Source organism: Pleuronectes platessa, chromosome 8, assembly GCF_947347685.1.
Source record: "Pleuronectes platessa chromosome 8, fPlePla1.1, whole genome shotgun sequence".
Classification (NCBI taxonomy): domain Eukaryota; kingdom Metazoa; phylum Chordata; class Actinopteri; order Pleuronectiformes; family Pleuronectidae; genus Pleuronectes; species Pleuronectes platessa.
In genome coordinates this window covers 17,154,667-17,167,574 of record NC_070633.1, presented here as the reverse complement: position 1 = coordinate 17,167,574, position 12,908 = coordinate 17,154,667, and the positions used below count along the sequence as shown (strand labels likewise).

Genomic DNA, 12,908 nt, shown 5'->3' with positions numbered 1-12,908 from the left:
GTTCACTCACGTTCATCGTTACGTTCACGTTAATAATATGAATATTAACTGATTCGTTAAGTTCAGCGTTCGCTAAACATATGCACAACATTGTACTGTACAGCCACTGCAGAGGGGCCGAAGAGCCGCGGGTGGCCGAACCCTGTGTGGATCCGAATTTCTATGGTGTATTGGACGTTTTTGTGGCAGCAGTGTCCATCACTTTTAGCTGTCCCCTGGAAACACTTCCGTTGTGGCCTCTTCTTGCTGCGCGTTTCTCTATTTGCAGCTCGTTCCGGTATTTGCAGCGCTTTGCTGTAATGTGTTGTGAAATTGATTAAGATGTTTTTTTACTTTGCTGGTGTTTTGTCAACTTGCATGCGTTTTCTTATGTTGCCGTTCGTTGAGCTTTCAGGGCCACCGTACCAACCACATGAGGTCAAGGTTCCATAGTAACTAATTGCAAGAGATATCGTGCCAAACTCACCCAAAGGTGTGCAAGTTTCAGGTTAGCTCTGATCTTCTGACTGCAGTTATGATTCACAGCTTTTGGGTTTGACTCTTTAATGTGATCATGTGCTGTATCGCTCTAGAACACCAGGACTAAAATGTTTGTATCTAAGGCATTGAGTTCAAAACGGATAGTTTGACCCCAATTGGATTGTAAAATTAAACATTCTGCAGTGATGTGCTACAAGTGTTTTTTTTTTTTTAATTCAAAGCAATTGAGTGTCAGATATTAGTCTTACACTAGTTTTTTTGCACTCTTGTAACGTTTAAAAAGACCCATATTAAACTCCTTTCTGGGATATAATTTGGAGGTATTGGTACCCCTATGATGAGTTATAAAAATAAAAAAAATCTATATCTGCGCCATGTGTATTTCCATGTCCTCTCTGGACAGAGGAGGCGATGAAACCATGGCGTCAAGTAGAGCTGTCATTTGAAGACTTGTTGCCCCCCCACCTCACCTGCAGTTGAAGCTTTTCCTCACTATAGAACCCCAGCCCATAAAGTTGACAGGAATTGTTCAAGTGGTTTTCTGATGACACCAACCAGACTGGTCTTTTACTGCAATGTTAGCTTCACAATACTTGTCAGTGTTTGCCACCATTTCATTTAAAATGTAGTGTAAACAAATAAAAAAAATACATGTTGACAGAAGGGGGTTAGGTTTAAAGACCATGTGGGATAGCAGTTTAGTAGTTTGGAAACTTGTGGAGTTTCACATGTACATTAAGGGCAGAGGAGGCTGCATGTTAAACCAATCTTTTCCCCATGATTGATTTGTCACCACCATTCAATTACGCTGCCACATGGAACAAGTCCTTTACAGGTCAATAAAAATGCATGAAACGCAAGTATTTGAAAGGTCTTTTATTGAATTTTGAAACATGCTGCTGAGGGATCCACCTCTTAGCCATGCTGAAAGACAAGGTCAACATTAGCACATGTACAAAATAGACACGATTTTGTGCCAGATTGTGTCAATTTACCTTGACTGCGTTAGATTGGCTCCCATAACCACTTGCCTGGCGAATTGGTTGCTTGGCTGGTCTACCTGAATAAAAGGGTCGCTTTGGAGCCTGTGGAACCTCAGGAGTTTTAGCCATGGGAGAGTTGATTGGCTGTGGTGGAGCAGGGAAGTCTCTCACATAGTGAACCTCTTCGTAGTTGTCGGATCCTTGGTCTGAACTGCTGCTGAAGTAACTCACTGTGCCTGTTGGATATTGGCCAGTCAGGAACCTGTAGTCGTAGTAAGGATAAACGATCCAGCGTCCATCTGGGAGAGGTGGGCTGGTGTATTCTTCAAGATTTTCATCCAGGGGCGTGTGATCATACTCTGGTCCATAATAAGTTGGCGGCAGGGGGCCTTCTTCCACAGTCTCGTAGTCATAATCGCCAGCAGCAATGGACCTTTCGAATTGGGACAGCTCCCCTGCCTGGTACAGCGGTGGAGAGGTTTCCTCATAGTCGACGATCGGAGGTGCAAAGAGCCACTTGCTCTCTGTGGAAAAATAAAATGAGCAAGATCAAATGAGGTGCATCAGAGTAAAAATCTAAATTCACAAAAGTAACCAAGCCCTTCATTCAAAATCATGCCAAAGGACTAAAATCCACCTGATATGGTGAAGTTATTGAGCCTCAACCCAGTATTAGCTTATGCACAAGGTGCGTGCAGAGATAAATTCAGATGCTCCAATGAGTCTGGACAAAATCATTTGTACTTGACAATTGCAACTTCAATCACTAAACACTGAACACCTGTCAGGGCACTTTTCTACAGGATTCTATTTAATGATGGTTAACAAAAAACACAAGATACTGGCTACAAGAGTTATGTTGTAGATACTAATAAAAAAAAAAAAAAAAAAATTCTAAAGCCTTAGATATTCTACCTTCTGAGCCAGATTGAAATCCAGCTCCTGACTGTGCTGGGCCTGCAGGATCCTCCTTCGCTCTCTGGCTCTGGCCCTCAGGCATGACTCCAGGTGAATACTGGCTGGAAGACATTCCCTGACTAGCGCCTGATCTTGGATACACAGAACTGGACGCACCGGGATTAAAGCCTGAACACAAGAGACGTTATTCAGACGTGAATTTAACGGAAGCATGCAAATGTTTTAACCAGACTGAGAGATTACCTCTCTGGACAGGACCACAGCACATGTCCACAATCAGCAGAGCCCAGAGGGAAGCCCTGAAATTATTTAAAATCAAACATAAGAACACAAGTTTCCAAACAGACAAATTGCCTGTGACACAAGCACAGCAGCTTACCCAAAGAAGAACCATGCAGTCGTCATGCTGAAGGATCACACTGAACATGCAGACGGAGGTGCGGGTTAATAAATGCTGCCGATCAATCCCAGCTTAACAATGGACAGCTGCTGGTGATTGACAGGTCAGACCTCTGCACATTGACTGAACGAGGATCAGGTTCAACAAGGTTGGTGGCCTCTCTTCATTACCTCAGTGTTTATTTTGCATGAAAAAATAAATCAAGTTTCGTTTATGTCTGATTATTATAACTGTCAGTGTGTAGAAACTTTTGTTTCAGTTCAAATTTAGGAACTGAGGAAAATACCTTGATCAAATTATGCTTCCACAGGAAATCCTCTCCTGAAATTATTCATCCATTCACAGATGTCTTAGATCATGTTCCCATCAGCTGATTCATATTTTAGCCATTTACATTTTTGGAGTACCTTTTTTAAAACGTACTTACTTTAATATTTTGGTATTATTTTTCCTCTAATGCACTTTACTTTATTGATTTTACTCACTTAAATAAATCTCTTCCTTCTCAGGATTTTATGAAAATAATATTATTTTTCCTGCATGAAATGTTCTATATAAATGAAGTCATATTGATAAATAGTTTCGTTGATATGCACTGTGACAAAAAACCTTTTCAATACTCAAAATGACTATTGTAAAAATATTATTCCAGATTTCCAATCGGAAAACATTTTTTTTTTTAATAAGTAATGCTCAATGTTTGGAGATTCAAAAGTAATTGGACACATTCAGTCAAGAAAATCATCTTATTTAATTTCTGTATGGGAAATTCACTGTAGTCAAAGACAGTGTAGGCTTCTCTTGTCCATGGTGACGCTCTCCCTGGCCTTTGCCTTTACTCTGCAAGAAGTGTGATGCAGCTCATTGAGACTGAGAGGAATATATTCCATTTCTTAAACCTAAAAAGATCTTTGGTTGCTTTGTTTGTTTGTCTAGGAAAATCATATAGATGCTGAATGAATAAATGTTTTTATACATCAATCTGAGCTTAAAAAAACTCATGTTGCTTCCATCAGCAGTGAAAATCATCAGTAAATGTCAACGTGCCGGCTCCAGCGGCAGCTATCCAGGCTTGAACCATAACAGAACCAGCTCCATGTTTAAACGAGTAGTGTTGGTCGTAAGCTGCATCTTTCATCTTCGTTTCCAACTTCAGTATCTCTGAACATATTTGCTTTTCCCAATCTGCAATGTAACCTTTAACTAAAGCTTTATGTAGCCCTGTATAAAATCATTAGGATACAGTGCATAAAATTAATCTCAAAATAGCATAAAAAATGTTGTATTAAAAGAGAAAGTTCATGATAATTAGATAAGTTCATATTATTAAAAATAGTAGTTAAAATAAGGTTAAATACGGGATAAAATGTAATAGATATAATATGTACAGTTAATAAGTTTAGCTATTTACAGTTAAAAAAGTAAAGCAATAAATAGATGTGTGGTTAAAAGGCTCTGTGATTGAGAAGACGAGAAACTTGATTTGAGTGCTTTTAATGTGAAATCTAACTTTTTCTCTGTTGTGTGTCAGTCATTCAGTTTCTGCATTTCTCATTGGGTAGTAGCAAATTCACAGCCAATCCAAGTCTGGTATGGGGAGGGACATGAAGTGTAGGATGAGGTTCAGCATGCTTTGAGCAGGTGAGTTAGAGAGAGAGACAGATTGTCCGGTGTCCTGAGGAAAAGTGTAGTGCTGTGGGAAACATTTAAGAGGTGTCATCGAGGTCGACTACTCGTGGTCCTGATATATTACTCTTCTATGTAACTTGCCAAAGGAGACGGACGTCTGTTGAAGAGAGAGAGAGAGAACCTGAGATGGATGCTGGTTTTATTCTTCCCCGGATTTTCGTTGCTGTGTGCTGCCTGTGTTTGGATTGTGACTGCCATCACCCCTATCTGTGACTGTCATTGCCCTATTGCTCCTCGTTTGGACCTGTGAGTATTGAACTGATGTGACAATGCACGTGCTTTTATTTTATGCTCTTGACTGAGTGAAGTGGCCATAATAGTTTTCAGGCCTCACCGAACCCGAGCATCACTACAGGCCTGCAACTGAGTTTTGAGTTTTATCATTTCTGGTCCACATGTGATGTTTGTGAGTTAATTTAAAGTTGATTATTGTTTTGTTTTGATTCAGAGACCTGTGAAAGGTAAAGATTTTATTTAACCCTTTTTCAGTGATTTACAGGGTGAATTCATAGGAACGGGTAAAACAATTTAAAGAGACCCTGTATTTTATTTTGTGCATTTGAGAAAAGTTATATTTCATATAACTGTTGTGCATTTATTTTATTTTGTAAATATTTTACTTCCTGAGAGAGGAGCTCACAACAATTTCATTTATTTCATATTGTTAATAAACACCTGTAAAGGTTTTGACTTTTAAAATACAGTTGTGGTGGTCTTTAATTTTAATTGGAGGAATTAAAACAAAAGATAAGTTTCGTTTCAAATATTCTTCTGAGATCATATTCATTTTTTGTGTTTACGAACTCAGGCCCAGGAGATCTGGGTTACATTTAGTAAAAAGAACATAATTCATTAGATGTCTAAAGTGGCATTAAATAGAAGTCATCAAGTACAGATACCTCAATACGGGTCTTCTCATGCAAAATTCATGAGCAAATTAATTTTATGATTTCAAACGCTGCTGTAGTATTTCATTGTCTGTCTTGTTTAAAAAAAAAAAACAAGACAGATGCAGTTTTTATAAAATGGTCACACGATGGCGTCATCATACAAAAACTTAGTGACGGTCTTCTAATCAAACACAGAAGTCAATGTCTTTGTTTCCAGGCTCTCTCCCTTAACTTCCTCTCTGTCACTGGTGAGACAGGTTATACACAAAATGTTGACAGTGAACTAGTGACAACCTGGAAAATAACTGGACACATTGAAGGCAACAATATCTTGACGTGATTTGAGCATGCAGCCTTCTGATCTGGAGTCAGATGCACGACAGTTGTGCCACAAGGTCTGTGTTTTTGGAAGTTGTCATGCTATTTTAGACAGATTCAGTACAAGTGCAAAGGCCATCTATAAATCAGTATTTCAAAAGTGTTCTTTGCAGAAAAATTGTTTAAAAATGATTAATTTTAAAATACATTTCAGGTAAGGAACACAGGACCCATTGACTGCAATAAACCCGATTTGACCTTGACGTGATTTGAACACACAGCCTTCTGATCTGGAGTCAGACGCGCTACCGTTGCGCCACAGGGTCCATTGTCTTGGACAGTAATGCCACAATAGAAGAGTAAAGGTCATCATTAAAGCAATATGTAAGGGTGAACCGATGTGTTCTTTGTAAATAACGATATTTACTGAATTGGTGTTTTGATAAAGTGATGGTAGAGAATGCATGTTAACATGTCACCCTAAATGTTGGTGGATATCTGGTGACTAAATTATCGTGGACATTTTTACAGGACGCTGGAATCTCCAAATATACTTTTTGACCTTGATGTGATTTGGACAAGCATCCTTCTGATCTGGAGTCAGACGTGCTGCCTTTGAGCCAAAAGGTCTCTAACAACCTAAAGTGATGTTAATTTAGAGCGATTCAATACAAATGCAAAGATCGTCAAGGAAACAGGGTTGAAAGCTGAACCTATGAGTTTTCAGACATTTAGTAATTTAATTATATGGAGAGCGCTCTGTCGTAGAATTTTCTCTATAGTCAAGCACAAGTCATTGCAATTGTTCTTTCTGGTAGTTTAATTCAGCATCTGCAGATGGGCATCAGTGTACAAGACCATGGCAAAGATTTCATACAATGAGCAATGACATACAGAACACACATCCCTCTTATACAGTTACAAGCTCCTCCTGGAGAGGAACACATGTTATCAATTAACCTCTTTGATCCTTAGAAATAGGTGATCAGTATCCTGTCTTCTACTTGGTCTCAAGCCCCTCGAGTCAAACATCTGTTTTCACGGATCGCTTATCAGTGTTTTACAACCCACTAACATCCCCCTCCCTGTGAAGTGTTTGTTAAGTGACCCTGTAAGTTAGGAAGTAATATAACCATCAATTACTTAAGCAAAGCACCCTGATTCCTAAGGGACTGCATTTGCTCATCTTTCTATACATCAAAGTAGTTCCTTCCATCAATCAATGCCCAAATGGTAAAATTCCCGTCACAGCTCTCTAACACATCACGCTAAGTATATGGGGATGACTGTGATATCCTGGAAAAGAACATGCCATCTCACGCCTAGAGCACTGTAACTCCCTCCTGGCAGGTCTACCTGCTACTGCCATCCGATCTTTGCAGCTCATCCAGAATGCAGCAGCTCGACTGGTTTTTAACCAACCTAAATTCACTCACACTACTCCGCTCCTCCTCCAGTGGCTGCCCGCATCCGGGTCAAAACACTAGAACCTGTGAACCATGCTGTGAACGGATAAGGTCCAGTCTACATCCAGGACATGGTCAAACGTTACACCCCAGCACGTTCACTCCGCTCTGATTCGGCCAATCGGCTCGTTGCTCCTTCATTGGGAGCTAAACACTCATCAAAATCACGACTGTTTGCTGTCCTGGCTCCTAAATGATGGAATGAGCTCCCCATCGACATCCGGGCATCAGAAAGTTTACACATCTTCCGCTGAAAACTAAAAGCATACCTCTTCCGACGATACCTTGAGTAAAAAAAATTCAAGCGTTCTGATCTGGAGTCAGACATGCTGCCATTGCAACACAAAGTCTAACGTTGGATATCGTCATGTTACTTTAAATGTATGCAATAAATGTGCAAAGGCCATAAATTAAGCAGTTACCAAAACAGAGTGAACATATTACTTGCACAGATCACAAACTTACAGTAATGTTAATTTAGAGGGATTCAACATTGATCCAATGAGTTCTGCACAAGGCGGATATTTTCAGATTTGATAGAGAGCGTTCTCTAACATGTCACCTTCAATTTCAACAGTGAACTGTTGATAATACTGGAAAATATCACAGGACATGTTGATTTCAATAATACCTCGACATGATTTGAGTCAGAGCCTTCTGATCTGGAGTCAGATGCACTACAGTTGTGCCACAAGGTCTGTGTTTGGAAGTTGTAATGCTACTTTAGATGGATGCAGTACGAGTGCAAGACAATCAGTAAACAAAAGTGAAAAAATTTGTTCTTTGCAGAAAATAAATTTTAAACGATAATTAAAATCACATCATTATGATGTAGTGACTTCTAACCAGTGTTGCCAAAGTTACTTTACAGATTACTTCATTTTAAAAGTAACTAAGTTAGATTACAAGTTACTTTATTAGTTACATTCAGCAGCTGCGGACAACACCCCCGCCGCCTCAACATAAAAATGACAACCGGTTTTGCAAACACTCACTTTATTAGAAACCGCCGGAGGGGGCCACCCGCGCGAACAGAGGGTCCCCCCAGCGGGCGCCGTAGCTGAGGTGATCCGCGAGAAGGGCCCGACACGAGTCTAGAGTCGCTGCCGCCGACCGCCGTACCCGGTCCCCTCCAACGGGCCGCCTTCCACACCGCCGACGGACACCGCCCCGCGGCCCAAGAGAAAGAAAGCTCCCGCACCAGCGACACCGTGAGGCGCCGCGGACGAGGACTTCCCCCCCCCTCCCCCCATAAAAATGTTGAGGCGTGCCGCAAACCGAGCCTCCGGCGGAGCCGCTACCGCTGTTCGGCCGATACATCGGTGCAACACTAGATATTAGATATTTCCCACGGCACACCAGATGATCTCTCATGGCACACTAGTGTGCCGCGGCACGCTGGTTGAAAATCACTGGGCTACATGACTTCACTCAGAGAGACGCAAGAAGAAATCAAATACATATTTTACTATTAATCACAAAATAGTAACGCAGAATGACTGGGACAAGTAACTTTAATCTGATTACTGGTTTGGAAATAGTAACGCGTTAGATTACTCGTTACTGAAAAAAGTGGTCTGATCAGAGTAACGGGTTACTGGTATCACTGGTCTAGACCTCATTTCAGCAGAAACAGATTGAAGAATGATAATTAACTCTAATAAGATGGAATTTCCCTAACTATGTCAAACAGCAGCAGCATCACAGGGCTGCTTTTAAAACACTTCTGGTCAAATGTAACCAAACGCATGCATGCACACGAACAAACACACACACACTCACACAAATAGATACATAAGGTTACATGAGGCCTATGACAACCACTATTATTTTCTTCATCATAAAATGTAAATATATATGTTGTTTCTGCAGGATATCAAGCCCACTAATTCTAATCTGTAAATAGTTCAAAGTTTTATGAAAATATGTTTATTTGTGATCTCGCTGAGAGTTATATGAGAAGATGAACCTGGTTCTGTTCAAATGCAACAAAATCCACAAGGACATCAGGAACTCACTGTTCCTGGACAAACATACCCTGACCACATTGTGTGGTTTTTACACTTTGGAGTTTGTAAACCTGATCTCATGTAGTATTAAATTGTATTTTAGTGATGCTAGTAAATGGGTTTTATTAGCTTCTGAGTCTTTGTTAGCAAACCTCAACACATAACAGGGGAAACAGTGAGGCTCCATCTAAAGCCGACAAAATCTGTGTATTAATGAATTAACATGTTTGTTTAATCTGAGGAATTAAAGTGAAAGTGCAACAATTCATTGCTCAGGAAAGAAATGATCAGGATGGTGTATTATTATTATATTTATTTCTGAACTTAGATCAGATCATACTTATTCAGTTTGAGAGATGCATGTTTAGATAAGCGTTTTTTCTTCTGCTTGAACCTTTTCAGTCACTAATGGCCCAACTGTCAATGTCAGAAAAAGGCCAGTCAATCCGTTTGAATTTAATCAAACTGCAACAAATTGCACACGCTCATAGATATCAGTTCCCTGAACTCATCAAGATCAATGAAGTATTTGCGGGGAATATTTTTTTTTCTCAATGTTAAAGAACTTGGGAAAAAAAATCCTGGATCTGAATCGGCCCCCAAATAAATTGGGTTCTTCTCTAACACACCATTTTCTTTGCACCCCATTGCACAGCATTCATAAAAGCAAGACACCGCAGGGAGTTGAACCCTGTCCTGACAAAGTCAGGAGTGCCACCACCGGGGTCTTTTGCTTTTTTGTTTTTGCTGTAATAAGGGCAAAAGCAAAACCTGGAGGAACAAAACCAAGACTTTGTTCCCCCAGTAAAAGAAAACCACTCAGCACCTGGCTGCTATATTATTCTATCACCACATTGGGATTTATCACAGTCAGGAGGCCCTGTGGCCAAAGAGAAATGCTAGTAAAGCATTATTGTTACTAATTATTTGAGGTTAACATAAAGCCAGTTCCTAGATGTCATTTTTCAACTACAAAATTGCAGAAGTTCATTTTGAAAAGTTAAGCCATCACCTTACTACCTGCTCCAGGTTAGAGGTATTCACTCGTTCTTGAGCCAGTCTCACACTCTTATTTCTGTGAAGAGAAGTGCAGGGATACAATGAGTTAGGAGTTCCTTGTGATCTTGGGTATTGGAAAGCGCACAGGACACAGCACACTGAAAAATGCAAAGGAAAAAGCGTCTCCCCACAATACCCTTTTCCCAAATACAAGTAGTACAACACTACAGGACAATCACTGGAATTACAGTAATCCAAATTACAACTGCCTTCAGAGGGACAACTGTTTGAATAAATACAATTCAAAGTGGAAACCTTTTTCCAGAAGAAGCTTTTAAATACCACAGACCTGAACGCGAAGGATTCCTCCTTTATGAACTGTAGGTGTAGACTTGAATGTAGATTTTGGAACGGCGGCCCATATAACTTAATCTGCAAGAGTCAAGAATACACAGTCCCCTACCAACCCAAAAAAGCAACTTGAAGCCTGGTACCAAGACTTTGTTCCAAGACAGCAACCACAGTACATACCAAGACTTCGTTCCCCCAAGAAAAGAAAATCACTCAGCACCTGGCTGATATATTGTTATGTCAACACATGGGGATTTCTCTCGGTCAAGAGGCTGAAACTAGAAGAAAGAGACAACTGGTTTCCCCAATCCCCAGCATTCCCCACAACGACACTGAATTGGCGAATGACTAATTCAAAGATATCTTCTTATCCATATTAGCAAAGCCACGATACCAGCATCCCTGATAATATTGTTTTCCCGTTTGACATTCGGCAGGATTCAGGCGTTCTGGTATGGCTTTCTTTCCAAGCTTAACGCTGTAATGGAAAAAAGATGAGACAATGTAAATCTCCCCACCCCCTCCCACAAGAGCCCCACACTGAAATTCAAATGAGACAAATGATCAGTGCAATTTTTTGTTTACCGCCAATGGCGTAGCACCTTTTACCACAGCTATTGGCCCTCCGCGATGCACAATTCATCAAAGACATAAAGACCCTAGAGGCTGGCTGTACCAAGACATCCCATGACTCCCTGCAGAGGGTTAAGTCGCCTGGCTCAGTCGCAAGTTAAGCTGAACAAGAAATCTGAAAAGAGAGAAAAGTGTTGCCCGTCCCCCCTCAAGAAAAACCCTCGACTGAACACTACTGCAGTGTTTGACAACAACTACATGAACATTATGTTGTGCATTACAAATAAAATGTTCTGCAGAGCTGATGTGCATGCAACATGTTGAGTTACACATTTAAGCCATGGCGTGTTAAAGAAAAATCAAGGGAACCGAAATAACTTAACTTACCACCCATGAGACTGAAGTGATGCAGTGATAGCGAGACAAGCTTGCAGCTCTTGATCTTAATGTGACTGGATTCTCAGTGTTCCAACACAGGTTAGGCCATCCCAGATGACATGCAAAGACAATTTGGGAAGTGAAACCTGAGAAACCGAAGGGAAAAGAAAAAAGGCACACACACAAACAGTGTGCGAAGGCCAGCAAGGATTCAGATTAAAGCTCAGCTACTGAGGAAGGCTGTTGCGCGATTTCAAGAACTTAATATGAGCAACCTACAGTTGCGCATGGGCTATCTTGGGTATTGGAAAGCGCACAGGACACAGCACACTGAAAAATGCAAAGAAAAAAACATCTCCCCACAAAACCCTTCCCCAAATACAAGCAGTACAACACTACAGGACAATCACTGGAATTACAGTTACCTTAATTACAACTGCCTTCAGAGGGACAACTGATGACTGAATACACAGTCCCCTACCAACCCAACACAGCAACTTGAAGCCTGTACAGAATTACAATGATTCTAGTAAAGAGACTAGTTACCGCACTCCCTGGGAAAACAGAACGTCTTGCTCCATCTGGAGACTAGTTCTGAAGCTGCTATCCTGCTATAGTGTCCATCTTGTTGGGTGCACCTGGAAGTTTCCTATTCAAGGCCTTTTGTGCCGGTAACATGGAGCTGTGAATTCTAGGGAGAGAGTGATTAAGGTCCCCCCCCCCACCCCCCTATAACAGGCCATAGTGTAACATAAATGTACACACAGAAATTGATTGTCTTAACTGCATCTTTGGTTTTTTAAGGACAAAGTTGCTTCCTTTGTTGGCAAAACGAAATTAATTTGTCTCCTATCATTGCTGGATTTAGATTCACACTTTTATGGGATTTCTCATAATTTACTTTTCTCTATTTTATGCAGTTTTAAAAAAAAGACGACTGAATTGACACGCAGTTACACTAATTGTCTTGGTATCTCTAGCTTATTTGTTATCTGAATTAATTTTTGACTTTGAGATGAGTCTGCATTAATTTAGACTTTTTTTTTGTGAGTTGACTCCAGTAATATGTGTATATTAAATTTTGATCTGAATTTAGATAAAAATCTTAATACCACAGAATAAACAATGAAAAAATATCTATTTGTGTTTTCTTATCTTTCATTTAGTTTTATGTTAAACATTAAGCCCCAATTATTTCTTTATATGATCGTTTGACAACCAGAATCGGGATTACTATTGTGTTCTTTTTATAATATATGCCACTGCCAGGTTTTAGAAATCTGAACAATTTAAGCATCCATTTATTAATTATTCATGTTTTATATTATTGAAAAAATATAAATTTAGCAAAAATTTAACAAATTTTAAATGCATACGAGTTAGCTGTAAGATTAACTTTCATCAGCAGTCACTTTGCCAGAAGATTTAAGGCATTCTGCAAATGATTTTTTTCT

General features: G+C 40.1%; 1 non-coding gene across 1 annotated transcript; it reads right to left on the bottom strand.

Moving 5' to 3' along the window:
- Positions 1–5,932: 5,932 nt before the first annotated feature.
- On the bottom strand, positions 5,933–6,004 carry trnaw-cca (transfer RNA tryptophan (anticodon CCA)). The gene has a single exon. It is a non-coding gene; the product is annotated as a tRNA-Trp (tRNA).
- Between the last annotated feature and the right edge of the window lie 6,904 nt (positions 6,005–12,908).